The 19233-nt window shown below is 40.3% G+C and overlaps 1 pseudogene; it reads left to right on the forward strand.

Annotated features, from left to right (window-relative positions):
• The first annotated feature begins 6379 nt into the window (after positions 1-6379).
• LOC109679550 (metaxin-3 pseudogene) overlaps positions 6380-19233 on the forward strand; it is a 46688-nt pseudogene continuing 33834 nt past the window's right edge.

Below are 19233 nucleotides of genomic sequence, written 5' to 3' on the forward strand. Positions count from 1 at the left end.
AGGTTTTTTTCACTTTTGAAGTCCAGTTACATTTTCACCACTGTCAATTTATTCCTCCCATTTTTATGGAAGAGAGGCTTTGGGGTCATCTAACTATTTCTGCCTTTAGTTAATTCATGGGCCCCACCCAGTAAGGAGTCAGTGCTCCTCAGAAAAACCAGCTTTTAAGACCCTGCTACATATGTATGTTGAACATGTGACCACCAAAGATAAAGACAAAGGAAACTACCAGTACCTCATCCTTCTATGTGTCACTCACTGTAACCCTACTCCCTTTCCTCCCAGACCAAGTAATAAGTTTAATCCTAGTACTACAAAAAAAAAAAAAAACAAAATCCAAAAGAAACAAATAAAAATTTATGAAAAGTCTTCTTTCACCATTAAGAAAATATCTTCATAATCTGGGGCTAGCTAGATATAGTTTTTGTTTTTCTGTGTTGCAGATCAAACCAAGGACATTGCACAAGCTAAACAAGCAAGTGGTTTAGAACTGAGCTACTTCCCAGCTGTAGAGTGCTTAAGACTTGATACCAAAACCAAAAATCCATATAGGGAAAAATAAATGCAATTGGATTTTGTCATAACTTAAAACCAAGACTGTATGTTAGGAGAGGGAGGACATATACGCAGGCATGTAATGAATAAAGAACTACTACATCAACATATAAAGTTCTCTCAAAATTCAAGAGGAAAAAAGGTACTCTAATTAGAACATAAGCAAAAGTTATGAGGAGCTGTTTCCCTGAAGAAGATTCACAGATAAGGAGTATGCACCCGAAAACATGTTTAACACCATTAGCCATTGAGGAAATGCAGATTAAGACTTCAATAAAAGAGCAGGTGTGTAGCTCAGTGGTAGCTTCTTGTCTAGCTGTGCAAGGTCCTGGGCTCCAACCCCAGCCCTTCAAAAGAAAAACAAAAACAGCTGAGTGCTGGTGAGTCAGGCCTGTAATCATAGGTACTCAGGAGGCAGCAATTAGGAGGATCACAGTTCAAAGCCAGCCTGGGCAAATAGCTGGTGAGGACCTATCTCAAAAAAATCCATACAAAAGAGGACTGATGAAGTGACTCAAGGTGTAGGCTTGAGTTCAAACCCTAGTACTGCAAAAAAAAAAGAAGAAGAAGAAAAAGAATCATTCTTTATTCCTCTCTGCCCCCTGCAACTTTGCAAATACAGCCGCAATATGTCTTTTCCTTTCCAGGTCCTTACCTAGCTCGTGTACTCTCAGGTAGACCCTGGCCCCTTCAATTCTATTCTTTCCAAGCCAATAAAATCTGTGCAGACATATCTCTCATCCCACCCCAAAGAAATAAAAACACTGCCTGGTATTTTCACACTGCACTACAGAACCTGCAGAGATCCTGCCCACCCAGTGCCCACTCACCTCCTCATCCACTGTCTTACTCCATTTCCCCCCATGGCCTTCAAACTATCTGTTCATAATGCCTAAATATTCTCCCTTATATTCCCAGCGTTCTTTTCCTTCAGAGGTCAGCTTACCTGTTTCCTTTTGTTATACCCTCATTGTATGGCCACCCTATTGTAACTGTCTACAGAGCATGTTTTGCTATTTGTGTATCAGTCAGAGTTCTCTACAGAAACAGGACCAGTAGAATGTATATACAATTATAAGAGGGGATTTATTAAATTGCCTTATGTGACCAGAGGCTGGAGAGTCCCACAATGGGAAAGAGACTGAAGAGACTGGGAAACCAGTAGCTGCCCAGTCCATGAATCTGGAAGCCTCAGAACAAGAGGGACCAAAGATGCAGCCCCAGTCCAACCTAAAGGACTGGAAAGCTCCCTGGAGAATCACTGGTGAGTTCATGTTCAAAGGTGAAGAAGCTGGAGTCTGAGGTCAACAGAAAACGATGGCAGGGACACACATAACCCCTTAAGAAGACTTGAACTTTTACCCACAGTTGAGTTTCCCAATTTCTAGTTTTGTTCCATCCAGGCCTCCCTTCTGTTGGCCAGTGTTGCACACATTCAGGGCTGGTTTTGCCCTCGGTTTGTTCACATACCTGTCTATGGAAACACCTTCACAGACATAGCAGATGGGTGTTACCATTTTCTAGGCATCCTTCAATGCAGTTACATTTTCAACTAGGATTAACCATCCCAATCTCTGCTTACTGGGAGCTATTGTCTGACTTCCCCTTATTAGAGTGTAAGCTCTGTGGGCTGCCACTCTCCTGATGTGGTTTTTCCATTGCTTTCTACTCAACACTTAGAACAGTGCTGAAACACTGCAGAAGTGCAGTAGATATTTATTACATGACTGGATGTGGGTGAAGGCCATGAAACTTGATTGAATTCAGTCCAATGTGCTGGTGATTCTCCCCATTGGTTCTGTACCTTTTTTCCCCGCTCTGCTCCCTGGAGGCTGGCTCCTCTGGTCTGTAACTCCCAGTCCGTGTATGTGACCTGCATCTGTGGGGCCAGCTGCAAATGGAAGGAAAGGAGGACAGATCCTTGGGACAGTTATCCTAGGTCCCCTGAAATCTCCTCCAAGGGTTCAGATGACCCCACTTCATCTGCCCTCCCTTCAGACCTATGTTGGGATCATGTCTGGATACTGCAAGTGTCTGCATGCTTCACCATTCCTTCATGATTCCAAGCCCACAGCTTGGAACATTGCTTCATCACAGTCTCTGCTTGTTGATAGTGTGGGATGGAGTGCTTCCTCCTGGAAGTGCTCTCCTTTCATGGTATAAAATTTAGGACTTTTTTGAGTATACAGAAACCAAATGTACAAACCACCCCTTTCATGTCATTTGAAACTTTCATTACAGAATTTGTGTCTGTGTGTTTGCCATCAAGGGAAAACTTTTTATTTAGACCACATAAAATTTAGAAATGTTTAAACAGCAGACACTATTTTAAACAAGGCTACATTTTTTTCAGGCAACACTGGGGTTTAAACTCAGGACCTCAAGCTTGCTAGGCAGATTACCACTTGAGCCATTCCCTCAGAACTTTTTTGAATAGGGTTTTTCAGATATGGTCTCCTGAAAAGTTTGCCCTGGATGGCTTTGAACTCCAATCTTTCTGATCTCTGTCTCCTGAGTAGCCAGGATCACAGGCATATGCCACTGGTGCCTAATTCCTTCCATTGTTCATAAAAACAAGTTAATATTTCCTCAGGTAAACGTACTAGTATACATTTCTAATAACAGTTTATAGCATTTTAAGTATCTCTACCCATATAGTTTAAGGGGAAATAGATCAAAAGGAAATAATAATTATCAACCTGTATGCACCCAATGTCAATGCACCCAATTTCATCAAACATACCCTGAAAGACCTAAAAGCATATATTAACGCCAACACAGTGGTTGTGGGAGACTTTAACACCCCATTATCATCAATAGATAGGTCATCCAAACAAAAAATCAATAAAAAAATCCAAGATCTAAAATATGCAATAGATCAAATGGACCTAGTAGATGTCTACAGAACATTTCATCCAACTTCTACACAATATACATTCTTCTCAGCAGCCCATGGAACCTTCTCCAAAATAGATCATATCCTAGGGCACAATGCAAGACTCAGCAAATACAAGAAAATAGAAATTATACCATGCATATTATCTGATCACAATGCAGTAAAAGTAGAACTCAACAACAAAAGTAAAGACAAAAAACATGAAAACAGCTGGAAACTAAATAGCTCATTACTTAATGAAGAATGGATCATTGATGAAATAAAAGAGGAAATTAAAAAGTTCCTGGAAGTCAATGAAAATGAAAACACAACCTACCGGAACCTATGGGACACAGCTAAGGCAGTCCTGAGAGGAAAGTTTATAGCCATGAGTGCATATATTAAAAAGACTGAAAGATCCCAAATCAATGACCTAATGATACATCTCAAACTCCTAGAAAAACAAGAACAAGCAAATCCCAAAACAAATAGAAGGAGAGAAATAATAAAAATAAGAGCTGAAATCAATGAAATAGAAACCAAAAAAACCATACAAAGAATGAAACAAAAAATTGGTTCTTTGAAAAAACAAACAAGATCGATAGACCCCTGGCAAACCTGACTAAAATGAGGAGAGAAAAAACCCAAATTAGTGGAATCAGGAATGCAAAAGGGGAGATAACAACAAACACCATGGAAGTCCAGGAAATCATCAGAGACTACTTTGAGAACCTTTATTCAAATAAATTTGAAAATCTAAAAGAAATGGACAGATTTCTAGATACATATGATCATCCAAAACTGAACCAAGAGGAAATTAATCACCTGGATAGACCTATAACACAAAATGAAATTGAAGCAGCAATCAAGAGTCTCCCCAAAAAGAAAAGTCCAGGACCTGATGGATTCTCTGCTGAATTCTATCAGACCTTTAAAGAAGAACTGATACCAACCCTCCTTAAACTGTTCCATGAAATAGAAAGGGAAGGAAAACTGCCAAACACATTTTATGAAGCCAGTATTACACTTATCCTAAAACCAGGCAAAGACACCTCCAAAAAGGAGAACTATAGGCCAATCTTCTTAATGAACATTGACGCAAAAATCCTCAACAAAATAATGGCAAACCGAATTCAACAACACATAAAAAAGATTATTCACCACGACCAAGTAGGCTTCATCACAGGGATGCAGGGGTGGTTCAACATACAAAAAACAATAAACATAATAAACCACATTAACAGAAGCAAAGACAAAAACCACTTGATCATCTCAATAGATGCAGAAAAAGCCTTTGATAAGATCTAACACCATTTCATGATAAAAGCTCTAAGAAAACTAGGAATAGAAGGAAAGTACCTCAACATTATAAAAGCTATATATGACAAACCTACAGCCAGCCTTATACTTAATGGAGAAAAACTGAAACCATTCCCTCTAAAATCAGGAACCAGACAAGGATGCCCACTATCTCCACTCCTATTCAACATAGTACTGGAATTCGTAGCCAGAGCAATTAGGCAAGAAGAAGGAATAAAAGGAATACAAATAGGTAAAGAAACTGTCAAAATGTCCCTATTTGCAATATTGAGGTTTGACTTTGGGGCTTTCACTGCTAAGCAGGCACTCCCTACATGACCCATGCCACCAGGCCTTTTCCTTTTGTTTGTTTGTTTGTTTTTTTTTTTTTTGGCCCAACAGGCTAAGAGTCAGGGAACTGCTCACTGGGCGGTTCAGAAGTCACGCCCCACTTTGCCCAGTCACTCACACGGCTAGACAAATGGCGGCAGCTTGTGTGGCGGGGAGGGGTGGAGCCTGGGCCTCCCAGTACTAGGAGGGTCTGGGTGAGAGGCGGCGTTAGAGGTACTAGCTTCAGACAGATATCAGACGTGGACTGCGAAGATTAGGGCTCCATTGTCTGGGCCACTGTTGGGGCAGGTGGTGGCAGCTGCAGCAGGGAGCCAGGAGCGAGGCTGCGGTCTTCCAGTCTGCCCCACAGGAGCACTACACTGGCTGGGCGGGGCTGCTCCATCCTCGGGGGACACTCTGATCTCCGTGTCATGGCAGGTCGTGCACAGCCTGTAGGATATGGGGTTGGGAGGTGCATTTATCCCACGGACAGCAATCCTGGGCTGTGGGTTCCTTCCAGATGTCTTGGGTGGCCAGGCCTTTGACATGCCAGTGAGAGCACTGCAGCCCAGGTCTGCAGGCGACCCAGAGCAGTTGACCCCTCCTGACTCTGCCATGTCTTTAGACTGGGAATCTAATTTCCAGAGTGCAGGTGGTTCCAGCCTTGGCCTCAGCCTTGGCCACTGCCCACCAAGCCTGTGGGCAGAACAGCCCCACATGCTGTGGGGTGTGTGTGGAGGGGAGGGATGCTGTGCTGGAAGGGAAGAGGGAAGGAGGAGAGGGTGAGAGAGGAGGAAGGGGAACAGGGGGAAGGAGTGAGGAGGGGAGGGGGAAGGGGATGAGGAGGAAGAGGAGGAGGAGGACAACTTCCTCCTGCTGGAGCAGTCCATGACACTGGACTGCTCAGGACAGGTGGATCTGCAGGCTGAGCCTGCACAGGACAAGACAGCCCGGCCTCCCAGTGCTGGGTGCATGATCCCAGGGCAGCTGCAGTCCCCTCCTCTCCCCGTGGTCCTACCGGGGATAACACACATACACAACAAACAGAGAACACACACAAAACACACACACACAACACACATTCATAACACACACAACATGCACACACCCAAAAATCACACACAACACACAGACATGACACAAAACACAGACACAACATATGCAACACACACACAACAAACACAACACACATACACAACACACACACAGACACACACAAACCTATCTGTCAAGGCCTGAGCCAGCCCTGTCCAGAGTCCTCCAGACCATTTCCACAAGGCAGAACTCTCCACAGGCCCCTGCCTGACCCTATAGACAAGGATGAATCCAGGGCGCTGTAGCCCAGGGACAGTAGACCCAAACGGGACCACTCTGCTGACTAGGACCCACAAAGTCTTCTGCAGCAGCCAGTACTCTCTGGAAACCTCATCAAGAGGCCTTCTGGAGGCTCCTAGGAGCCAGTGCCAAGGTGCAGCCATGAACCCCACTACCACCTCTGGAGGGGGTGAGCATCTTCAGTGGCTCAGATTGGTCACCCCACAAACCTCAGTTGTCTTGCACTGACCCAGGCCTCTGGAGGAGGAAGAGAACCTCGCTGCTCAGACCCCAACATCATTCTGCCTCCCATCAATCCCCAGCAGAAGCTGCTGTCTCCATCCTGGGGAGAGACAGCCCACACCATAGGGAGGCATTTGGGGAGAGACATCAAGCCCAGATGTTGTAAGCCCTGGCAGGGTTGTCAGAGAAAATGTGCAGCATGGAGAAATGCACTGGCCCTGAGTGCTTGCATGCCCATGAGGATTTCCCCAACCACCCCGTGGTGAGTACCTGAGATAAACTGGGAGAATTATGGCAGCTACTTGCATGGACCCGTACCTGACTTAGCTCTTGGGGACTTTGTGTGCTTGAATTGTCTAAACATGGGGTGCTGAGGGGCAGGAATGGTGAGGCTTTCTAATAATACTCAAAAATTAATGATAAGCAACACTTCTTCATTATTTTGCAGGGGACAACTTTACTGAAATGGTGCTACAATTGTTGTGCAAAGAAATCCTTGAGTGAAGAAGAATGTAAAAATTTACCTTTTGTGGTTCAAGGTCAGGTTGGGTGTAAGTGGGTGGCTGGGGGTTCCTGGGAGCACTAACTCACTGCAGGTGTCTTTTTCTTTTTCTTGCTCCAAAAAGGTGCCCTGACAGCTTTTCCACCACATGAAGTCTCTCTAGGACACTCAGGCAGAGCAGGGCACATGGGAAAGTTATTTGCTTTTCATGCTTTATTCTTTCCAGAATTCCATGGCCACTCTTGGCTGTACCACCAGCTTTCTCAGAAGCAGTCATAAATTATTTCCTGTCCTCCCTACCAGCTTTCCTTATTTATGGTGTGTGTGGGATTGGCTGAAAACCCCAGGCTCTTCTGATCTGTTATGGACTCTGGAGCCATCAGTGGGCCTGACCTTTGCAGTTCCATTAAGAAGCCAGCTCTTTGTGAGTGATTGAAACTTTTTTTAAAATCCGACTCTCCAGGAGGAGAAACCACTGGCTTTACCATTGTGAAACTTAACCCTTTAGTAAGGTGTCCCCCTTCCCCAATTTTAACGTAGCTAAACCAATTTTTTAAAGTTTTTTTTATCTTCCAGGTGTGGCTATTGACCACACACTTCATAAATGAGTATCTGAAACTATGGAGGTCCTGATTTATAGTGTTTCTTAATTAAAATATCAGCTGAATAAATTTGGTTTTTGCTGAGGGGGAAAAAGGTGCTGTTCTTGCAGATCCTACCAGAGGTCAGTCATCAACAAGGCTGGGACACGTTATTGATGACGTGAAAACATTAGTTGATATTTTCAGCATCAGATTATCTACATTGACTGATGTTAGTCCTGGAAAAGAACAGTGATTGCTGTACAGTAGGATTTACATTGGTGATAGGCAGCCCAGAAAAGTTTTTTTTTTTGCAAACTGAAATGTCTCCTTGATGGTATGATCAAAGCCTCCAAACTACTACATCATTGTGAGTATCTTGGATACTTGCAGGATCATCAAGGGAGAATGGATTGCCAACCCCCTCCAAACACATCCAATTTCCTCACATATCCAGGAATTGACTAATAGAATGCAATTTGTAGCGGCAATAGTAAGATATGAGTAAAGAACACAAAGATTAAATACTACGCAGGTAACAGACACCTTTATTTCTACAATTGTACAAGACAAAATTAGTGTAATCCTAATGTAGAATTAGAGATTGTTCACAGTGCATAAAACACAGCCAAAGCCCTGTGAGAATTATGGGTACAACCAATATAAGTTTTGATGTATTATGTATAAGGTATAAATTAGGGTTTATGTGATTTTTTTTGGCATCACCAGGGTTTGAATTCAGGGCCTCACACTTGCTAGGTAGACAGTCAACACTCTTATCGCTTGAGCCACTCTACCAGCCAATTATTTGTGATGGGTTTTTTCAACATAGGGTCTCGTGAACTATTTGTCCAGGGCTGGCTTCAAGCTGTGCTCCTCCTTGTCTCTGAGTAGCTAGGATTCCAGGCAGGAGCCACTGATGCCCAGCAATAGCACACCTTTTTATTGGAACCTGGTTGCAAAGGGATGAGAAAACATGTTAATTCAGGGAACAAGGACAATAATTCCTTTGGAACAGTGACCAAGAGCAAAAATTTGTACATGAGGGCTAAATTAGGAGCTATTACACAGAAAACATTGGGAAGGGTACTGGTGATGTGTAGTGTGTGCTCAACATGAACAAGGCCTGGATTCAATCTCAGCACCAAAAAAGAAAAGGAAAAAGCAAAGAAAGCATCGTGAGCAGCTGAAGAAGACAATGGTTAAGTACATTGAAGTGGATCCTGTTGATGAAATATTATGCTGTCAATTTGAATGATGATTTCAAAAGTTTTAGAGTCCTAACTCTTCATTTTTTGATTCTATATGAATTTTAAATCTCTAATCCCTAAGTCTCAGAGATGTATGACTAGAAAGATGACAGTGAAAAGAAGGTACTTAAGATATAGTGAATGTATGTTTATTACTGTGTATCAAATCAGAACAGTGTGTCTGGTTTTTAATTTTTAATAAAAATTGTGTCTGTACACTAGAGTTACAAACATTATGTCTGTACATATATATTTAAACATGAATAGGAAAAGACAAAAAGATAACACCATCATGCCAACCATAGATGAGAAAGTCTGAGTTTAATAAAATACAGTATAGCATTCACTGGCATTTATCTGCCATCTTTCAAATATTAAAATGCCAGAGCTATAATGAAATTAAAATAGGTTATAGGTGCTTCACATATTTATTATACATAATCATGTAGCTAAGTTTGAATTTTAATTTTATTTTCCTGGACACCCAAAAAGAAAATTGGGGTGTTACTTAATACCACAATACAAGATTGAGCATACACAGTTCTCCTATAAGGAATAGCAATCATTTAGTTTTGGATAAAGTAAAAGTATGTTGCTGCTGAAGCCAGAAATTCAGGGAGAGTACACAAACAAGCACATTTGGAACAGGTGGCTTCGTTGAAGATTGCCTGATAGGTAACAGGTGCTCTAGCTCCCCCCAAAATGACTCAAAAATGCCCCTTTTGTGGTAAAAGTAACTACTAACTGAAGCATCCAGAGTGAGAAGGATGATAACTACAAGGATTTAGCCCAATAAAGTCATGCACATAAGGGAAAATTCTTGGTGCAAAGTAACCTATTTGTCCCAGACAACCTAATTACAACCTAATGGGTATGAACTGCAGCTCATGCCTACTATTATAATGAGTGAATTCACATGCACAATATGCCTATCAATCAAATCTATCATTTACCTAAATCTACTCCTAAGTACTACCCAAATTCTCCCGATATTTCTCACCCCACATATAAACATACAAATTCCCACCTTAATCAAAGTATATGGCTCTTGAACTCCAGGTACTACTCTTGATCCACCTTGCTTTAAGCCCACTGCATCTCCCTCTCATGGAGTGTACTTTCTCCCTTTACTTTCAGTAAAGCTTTGCTGCTGCTTTGCAATCTGTTTGTCTCCATCCTGTTCTTTGTTCAGGATGCCAAACACCTGAGATCTCAACCAGGTACTTCTGAGACCACCCACTGCTAACACTATGAAGTACATCTGGGACACATTCATCTAGAGTGACTTCCCTCACAATTTGTTTTGTTTTGTTTTGTTTTATTTTATGACTTTTACATTTACCTTCATGTGTATACATTTTTTCATTCACCTCCCCCTCCTCCCAACACTTCCTGCTCACCCCCCTTTCTGGAAGAACATGTTCTGCCCTCTTGTTCTCTGATTTTGTTGAAGAGAAAACATAGGAGATAATAAGAAAGACACAGAATTTTTGCTAGTTTGAGATAAAGATAGCTATACAGAGAGATTCCTAGCTTTGTTTCCATGCACTTATGTATTGCATTCCACATTGGTTCATCTCTGCCAGACCACTTCACTACTTCTTGGTCCCCTTCCCATACTGCGCTGTGCCAGTTTAAGATTGCTTTCTTTGCTCTTATACAGAAAGCACATCAGCCACATTTGGGGTTTTTGTTTCCTTTCACTTTCCTATTCCTCCTGTGCATGTTCTCCCCTTATTGTGTGACCTATGTCCAATAATATTACTGCATTTGTTTTGGATATAGAATCCACATATGAGGGAGAATGTGTGATTTTTGGCCTTCTGAGCCTGGCTAACTTTGCTTAAGATGATGTTCTCCAGTTCCATCTATTATTTAAGTATGACAAAATTTCATTCTCCTTTGTGGCTAAATAAAATTCCATTGTGTATAAATAACACATTTTCTTAATCCATTCATTGGACACATATATATATGGATGAACAGATACACATTCATATAGTGTTTTTACATAAATAATATACCTTCGTAAAATAACCTAAATCTTTACACTTGTGATTTACCAAATAATTGGTAACTCCAGCAGCAATATTCTATATTCTATATTCTTTCATTTCACAAAATACTTTGATGTAAATTATTTCCAGTAATACTTTCTGTGACCAAAGATCACACTAAATTAATGTATTCCACTGGATGAATTATTTGAAAATGTGAAAAACATATCACCACATGCTTGTAATGTTAGGTCATCCCCATAACCACAGCATTTGGGATCTGGACATGAACTTACAGGTGAGATTAACTTCATGATGTAGTTCACCTCCTTGCAGGTCAGAGATATTTAAAACTGCCTGTGCTCTGTTCCCACTGTGCTCCTGTCCCTGCATTCTGCTATGCAGCCATGGCTGTTCAAGGCACCTTTAGATGCTGTTTTGAGAAAAGTTTTGTCACTGTTTCACCCAGGTGTACAAATACAGTAGTATATTTGGGTATTTTTTGTGGACACTTAAAATTGTGGTGTTATTAGTCACATTGGTTTTGAGGAAATCTATAGGTCCATGTGAAGAGATCATGAGGAACAAAAAGAGAATGTTTTGAGAAAAATTGGGTATTAGGTGAAATAATTATTAGCAGTTGGAATAACTTTTTCTGATATTTGCTTTTTTAGAAAATCATTTCAGGAAATACACAAATAAGAATCTGTCAGATGGACCCTTCAGAAGACCTGAGAAGCCAACTTGGACATTTAAAATCATAACTGTCATTTCTACATGTGCTGAATGTCTTCAACATGAGAAATTCTGCAGGAAGACAATGACTTCTGACCTCTGAGATGACCAAAATGGGTAAGCATTATTTTAATCTGGAAGTACTTTTGATGCTCACCTTGCTATGCACAGGAACTTGGTTATCACAATGTTGAATTAAGAATCTGAAAGTTCACTGTCATGGTGTACTTGTTCAGTAAGGCATCTTTCTAACATCATATTTGCTCAGTACTTATTTTTGTGACACTAGGGTGTGAATTCAGGCTTTTTGCATGCTAGAGAGGTGCTCCAACTCTTGAGCCGCAGTCCAGCCCCCAATCTCTTAAAAGTCACCTAAGGTAAATATTAAAGAACAAAACAGTGTCCTTGAGTAATGTCAAGTTAGAGTAATGTGGTATTTGTGATTTTAACACACTCCAGGGCCTCATGCATGCTAGGCAAGTGCTCTACCACTTAAGCAATGTCATCAGCCTATTTTTAAGCCTATTTTTATTCTTTTGAGACAAGTTGTGCATCATAGCCCAGGCGGCCTCTTGTTTCAGCCTTCTACTTGCTCGCATTACAGGTGTGACCATTACACCCAACATTAATTTATAAATCTTACATTCATCACTCACAAGAAAGCTGCCTCACTCTACTGCACTACTCCTAACTGTCATTGCCTATGGTCAATAATTGATCAATAGCTGAAGCTTTTGCCAGAAGGAAGTGATCTGGTCATAATGACTAAGTTTTATTGCCAAGGATCTAAGGTGCCCTGAGAGGTGAGAGGAAGGTTATTTACTGTTGCAAGTGAATGTGAGGAAATTTGTTCAGACAAGAACAACATTCTTTAGCAGAAATCATTTTTGAAAATGCTTTCTGATTTTTCTACTGAAATAACTCTTAGGAGAGTGAGAGAGCTCAGTGGGTCTTTGGCAGCTCACTACAGGGGTATATTCAGTTATTTATATAATTGAAGTGATGGAATCTAGAGACTTGAAATGATTTGAATGGAAGAGATGGGACTCAGAAAGTACAGCCACATTGGGTTAGCAGACCAAGTTGAGCAGTAGAGTGCCTGTCTGGCAAGAGTAAGTCCCTGAGTTCAAACCCAGTCCCACCAAAAAAAAAAGGTAAGGGTAGCCATGTGTGAAACTTTTTATCTATTTATTCATCGGTGGTACTGGGGTTTGAACCCAGAGCCTCATATTTGCCAGGCAGGTTCTCTATCACTTGAGCAACTCTTTTTTTCTGTGTGTGTTAAGTTCTTTTGAGATAAGGTCCCACACACTATTTGCTCAGGCTGGCATTGAATCACAATCTTCCTGATCTCTGCTTTCTGTGTAGCTAGGATTACAGACATGAGCTACCAGCACTCAGTTGACAATCTTGAATAGTGTGTCTCAGACCTCAACCCCCCTCACTGTGCAACCTCATGCAGAAGGATTACAGTCACCTACCACCATGCCTAACTTATTGATTAAGATGGGGGTCTTTCAACATTTTGGAGTTTGTTTCGTGGTACTGGACTTTCATCTCAGGACATTGTACATGCACAGGCAGTCTACCAGTTGAGCCACACCTGTAGACCAGGTCTTCCTTACTTATTGCCTGAATTGTACTAGAGTCATGTTTTTCTAATCTCTGCTTCCCAAGTAGCTGGGATTTCTACAGGCATGAACCACTGACCCTGGCCCCTGTTCTTTACCTTTAATTTTTTCATGATTTCACAGCAATATACTAATGAGGACTTCTGCTGCCTTTTGTCAGTTCTAAAAGCATGTTGTGAGGAGTAAGTGCTTTGGCTTAATAGTTGATTATTTTGAAATAATTTTGAAATCTTCTGATGTTCATTACTTTTGATAAAAAATATACTCTCACCATTTAAATTTTTTTCTAAATTTTATTAAGAATATAGATCTTTAAATTAAGGAAATTCAGTGAACCCCCAAAAGAACAAACACAGCAAAACCATATCAAACTAATTGCTACATTGTTAAGGAATAGCTATAACATGATAAAAACAAAGAGCAATGTCTGGATTTCCCAAAATTCACAACAGTGGTTATGTCTGGGGAGAAGAATGGCAAGGCTTCATGTGTATTAGTAAGTTCTATTTTTCAAGGAATCTAAGGCATACATAAGTGTTTATTATTCTTTAAATTGTGTGTCCACATTTGTGCATATAGTATAGAGATCATAACAAATAGAATATTAATGAAGTCCATCTTTTTGTGTGTGTGGTTCTGGGGGAAGGAACCCAGAGCCTTACACATGTTAAGCAAGTGCTTTCCCAGTGAGCTGCATCCCCAGCCCTCCATTCTTCTTCTGTTACTTATAAGAAGTGTAGCCATTCCTAGTTACACTTCTTCTTCATTTAAAAAAAATTCTGGGGCTGGCGGAGTGGTTCAAGCACTAAGAATGCCTACCTAGAAAGCATGAGGCCTTGAGGTCAAACCCCAGTTTCGCCAAAAAAATCTGTGCTCAAATTAACAAGTACTGACATTACAATTTGGCACACTGTTTATCTTTACAAGCAATTTACACATGCATTTTATACTTCCATAAAGAAAAGAAATGAAGCCTGGATCTCAGAAAATTCAGAATATTGCTATGAACCTGAGTTTGTTGTCTACAAAATAAAGAGTTCGAACTGGGCTATTTTTACCTTTATCCAAAATACCATGTTTACTGCATTTTGACATATTTGCTTTCATGCAGAAATCCCAAGGTCACCTAATTTTATTCTATTTTATTTTCTATGGTTTTTTAGTTTTGTGTTTTACATGTATGTCTGTCACTAATTTTTGTAAAAGTTGTAACTCATATCTAGCTTTACTTACTTTTTGCACATGGATGTCCAGCATCTTCTGTGGAATAGACTATCCTTTCTCCATTGAACTTCCTTTGCTCCTCTGTCTGGAATCACTTTATAGCCAGGGATGGTGGCTCTTGTCTATAATCTCAGCTGTTCTGGAGGTGGAGATCAGGAGGGTAGTAGTTCAGGGTCAGCAGGGGCAAAAATTTAATGTGAGTTCATCTTGACAAATAAGCTGGGTGTGAAGCTTCATGTCTCTAATCCCAGCTACATAGGAGAATGTCCATAGGAAGATCACTGTCTCAGGCCAACCTGAGTGAAAAGCACCAGACCCCATATGAAGAACAACTAAAACAGAATTGGACTGAGGGTGTGGCCCAAGCTGTAGAGTGCCTGCCTAACAAATGTGAGGCCCTGAATTCCAACTCAATACTCCACACTGCACTGCTAAAGAAAATCAGTTTGCTGTATTTGTGAGTCTATTTCTGGACTTGATTACACCACACTTTTTATTACTGTAAGTGGTAAGTCTCAAAATTGGGTAGTGTCAATTCTCTGACCTCATTCTTCAGTATTGTGCTGGCTGAACTGCATCTTTTGCCTTTTTTCTTCCTGCTGTGGTGTGATTGAACTCAGAGCCTTGTGCCTTTTAGGCATGCACTCAATCTCTGAGATATATCCCCATCTTCTGCCTTTCCATGTAAACTAGAGATTCTCTTTTTGCTTCCTCCCATTTCTTTACTTATTTTTATTATTAAAAAATTTATTGGGATCTGTTTATTATACTGGGGCAACTCATAGTGATAGTTTTGATTAGGATCATATTGTACATTAGTTATATTGCCCTGATCATCTCTCCCCCTAAAAATTACCTCACTTAAAGCATTTCCAAGAGATTTCTTTGTTCTATTTCATTATTCCTTCTGGCTGAGTAAAGCTCCTGTGTATATATACCACATTATCTTATGCATTCATCAGTTGCAGGGTACGTGGTTTGTTTCCACAGCCTGGCTATAGTGAGTAGGGCTGCAATGAGCATAGGTGTATAGGTGCCTCTGTTGTATCCTGTCTTATGAACCTTTGTGTAGATGCCCAGGAGCAGTATCAGTGAATCATATGGCAGTTCTATCATTAGCTTTTTGAGGAATCTCCATACTGGTTTTCTAAGTGGTTGTACTAATTTGCATTCCCACCAGCATGTATAAGGGTTCCTATTCACCACATCCTCACCAACATTTGTTGTTTTTATAGCCCTTGATTATGGGTATTCTAACTGGGGTGAGATGAAATCTAAGTGTTGTGATTTGCACATCTTTTGTAGCAAGGGAAGTTGAACACTTCTTCTTGTATATACTGATCATTCATTCCTCTCCCTTTGAGAATTTATTTAATTCATATGCCTGTTTTAAACTCTTGAGTCTGCTTGTCATTATCCACAAAGCAGCTTGCTGAGATTTCAGTTGGGTTGCATTGAATCTATAGGTAATGTGAGGAAGAAATAACATCTCAACCACATTGAGTCTTTCTTGTCATAAAATCATAATTAGGCATTCCATTTAGTTGTCATGTTTCTTTAGTTTCCTTTAATATGGTTGATCCTTCTTTGTCTTTTGTAACACTGACTTTTTTGACGTTCACTTATGTTGTAGATTGTTATTTTTTCATCCTTTCTCCTTTCCTTCCCCTTCCTCTTTGCTTTCCTTCTCCCTGTGTAGTCCAGGCTACCCTTGATGTGTGATCCTTTGGCTTCAGCCTCCTGACTGCTGGGATTACAGGTATATGCCACTACACTTGGCATCTAAGTTCACAATCATCTTAGTGGAATAAGTTGGTTCTATTAATACTGAAAAACTTCATAGCATTCTATGTAAATTGACTTGCCTTTGGGCTTTCCCCATTGCTGTCTTAGGTTTCAATTTTCCTGGATATGCCAAGTCAGTTCTACTTGTCCATGTACTATTCAACTTATCCCAATGAGTTCCAGCTTCCAAAGTTAATTTGCACTTATCTTTCCTTTTCTCTTTACCCTTGTAGAATTGTGCCCTTCTAAAAATAATTTCCTTCACAAACTGCATGCCAACCTAAAGTTAAAATTGTGTTTATGGTGTATAATAGATTTCTGTTTCTTGATCTGGGTGGTGGTTACATAGGTAAACATATATGTAGAAAAATGAGTCAGCTTTGAACTTCAGAATAGGGCATGTTGGCTGGCTATGGTGGCAAATGCCTTTAATCCCACCTACACTGGAGATGGAGAAAAAAATTGAGCCTCAGGTTCAACTCAACTAAGAACTAACAAGACCCTATTTTAAAATCAACCTGAGTTAGGTGGTTCAGGCCAGCAATCCCAGGCATTCAGGAGATAGAAATAAGGAGGATTGACGGATCAGGTTGGCCCAAGCAAAAGTGCAAGAGTCCACATGAGAAAAAAATAAGCAAAACTAAAAGCCAAAGAACTGGTGAGTCTACCCACACTGGGAATACATTGAGAAACCCCTTTGAACACCAACTTAATAATGAAAAACTGTATTGTAAAATGGATACAGTGTGTAATGGTGTACTAGTAGGAGGATGAGAGTGAATGAAGGAGATTAGCGTGATGGTATATGGTTGATGGACTTAATGTACCTCTATGAAATAGAACAAAGAAAACTTGCAATTGCTTTAAGTGGGGTGGGGAGAGGGTTAAGGGGAAGAGATAATAGGGACAATGTAACCAATGTACAGTACAAGTCTATTCACAATTTTCATCATTAATTCTCTCCATATAATGAATATCCTAATAAAAAGTTTATAAAAAATATAATAAACCTTGTTAATGCCTCCCACATAAAGAAAAGGAAAAGAACTGACTCAAGAGGTGGTTTGCTTGAGGTGCTGAGATAAATCCTCAGTGCTGCCAAACTAAATAGATGCAAACAAAGAACTTTCTGTATATTTAAATGTAAATATGCTTGCTGGACACCATTGGCTCCTGCCTGTGATCCTGGCTACTGGGAGGCTGAGAACAGGATGGTCATGGTTTGATGCCATCACAGGCAAATACTTTGTGAAACCCCATCTCCAAAGTACCCAGAGAAAAATGGTCTGGAAGTGTGGTTCAAACAGTAGAGCATGTTGAATTCAAACCCTTGTTCCACAAAAAAATGCATGTCATATTTTGAAAATAGCATTCATATTAGTGACATTTTGAGAGGTAACAGAGCTAAGCATGTGGGTTCCATTTATTGTCTTCAAGAATATTTTAGAACAACTTGGTCCTAACGTATGTGGTCCACCCTAGGTGCTGTGAGACAAAAGCAAGAGGGCTAGACATATCTACAGTTGCACAGAGTAGAATTTATTGAGGGGAGTTACTGCCAGAAGCATGGCTCTAGGTGGCAGCAAGACCACTTGGATTCCCTAAATATTGGTTATGAAGAATGACAAATTTGTGAGTTAGGACAAAAGCGACTTCATTCCAGCTGGAATGCTCTCAGTTTATCTTAATATTGAGAGTCAGGTGCATCTGGGAGCCAGAATCCCTATTTAAAGCTCCATGAATGTCTCTAATGATTTTGTCTGATAGCGTTTGTTGGAAAAACTGACTAGGGTTACTCTGGGGCTACTATAGTGTTATGAAACAGGATGGCTACTGTCATGTCAAGCCAAATCCATACAAGGACAAGATAATGATGAAAAACAGAAAAGAAAGAAAAACATCAAACAGTTAACATGATTCAAACTTACCTAGTGTTTTATATGTATATTTCTGTTTACCTTGACTTTTGGTATAGTTGAGAACTACAAAGTATAAATTGATAAGTATCCAATTTTGTAAGGCTAATCACCTTGATACAGATTCTTCCAGATTTTTAAATACAATTACTAATATATACTTTTATATTTCTATATGTTGTAGATATTCATACAAAATAAATATTTGAATAAAATTGTTGTTTGCATATAAAATGCTTGTTTTTCTAATTTATAGATTATGCAGAATTTTCTACAGATATACCAACTATAAGAAATTTCCACATAATTACATTTCAACTTGAATTTCAGATTCTGGAAATTCAGGTAATTTAAGGAGCATGTTGAAATAACAGAGATCTTTCTTCTATGAGAGAAACAATTCCCACACCCCAGCTTCTAGCAGTGACTGAACTGAGGAGGAGTCCATGAGCCAGAGCTCCCTTAGCACATTTGTATCAGTTCAGTCTTGTTAAGTATCAACCCCCATCAGATGCACGTGGTAGGGTTGTTGCTGAGGCCATAGGTGCTTTCTTGCAGAGCAGGTATCACGATGCTCCTTGCCTCCCAGTGCAAGACCCTGAGGTTGCAGAACAGTGCTAGATGCCACCAGTAGTTAGCATATGGGCCTGCCATCTATTATCTGTAAGTTTCCTATTAGCTGTGTAAGAGATTTCTCTAAAATTTAGCATAGTAAAACAAGAAAAAATACTACTTCACTCATTTTCTGTGGGTCAGAAATTTGGAAGCAGCCCAGTTGGGTGTCCTTGTTCAGGGCTTCTCATAAGCTTGTAATCATCTAGGACATTAGCCATCCATAGGCTGATTTGGCAGGATGACTCCACAAGTCGTACTGGAGTGCTGAGATGCAACACAGGGAGGGAGACCACTTTGGTTAAGATTTTAATACAAGATGATGAGCCAGACAGAATGATAACACATTCCCTCCTGATCAGGGATGTGCAGTGCAGGCTGAAA

Source organism: Castor canadensis, chromosome 18, assembly GCF_047511655.1.
Source record: "Castor canadensis chromosome 18, mCasCan1.hap1v2, whole genome shotgun sequence".
In the NCBI taxonomy this organism is placed as follows: Eukaryota; Metazoa; Chordata; class Mammalia; order Rodentia; family Castoridae; genus Castor; species Castor canadensis.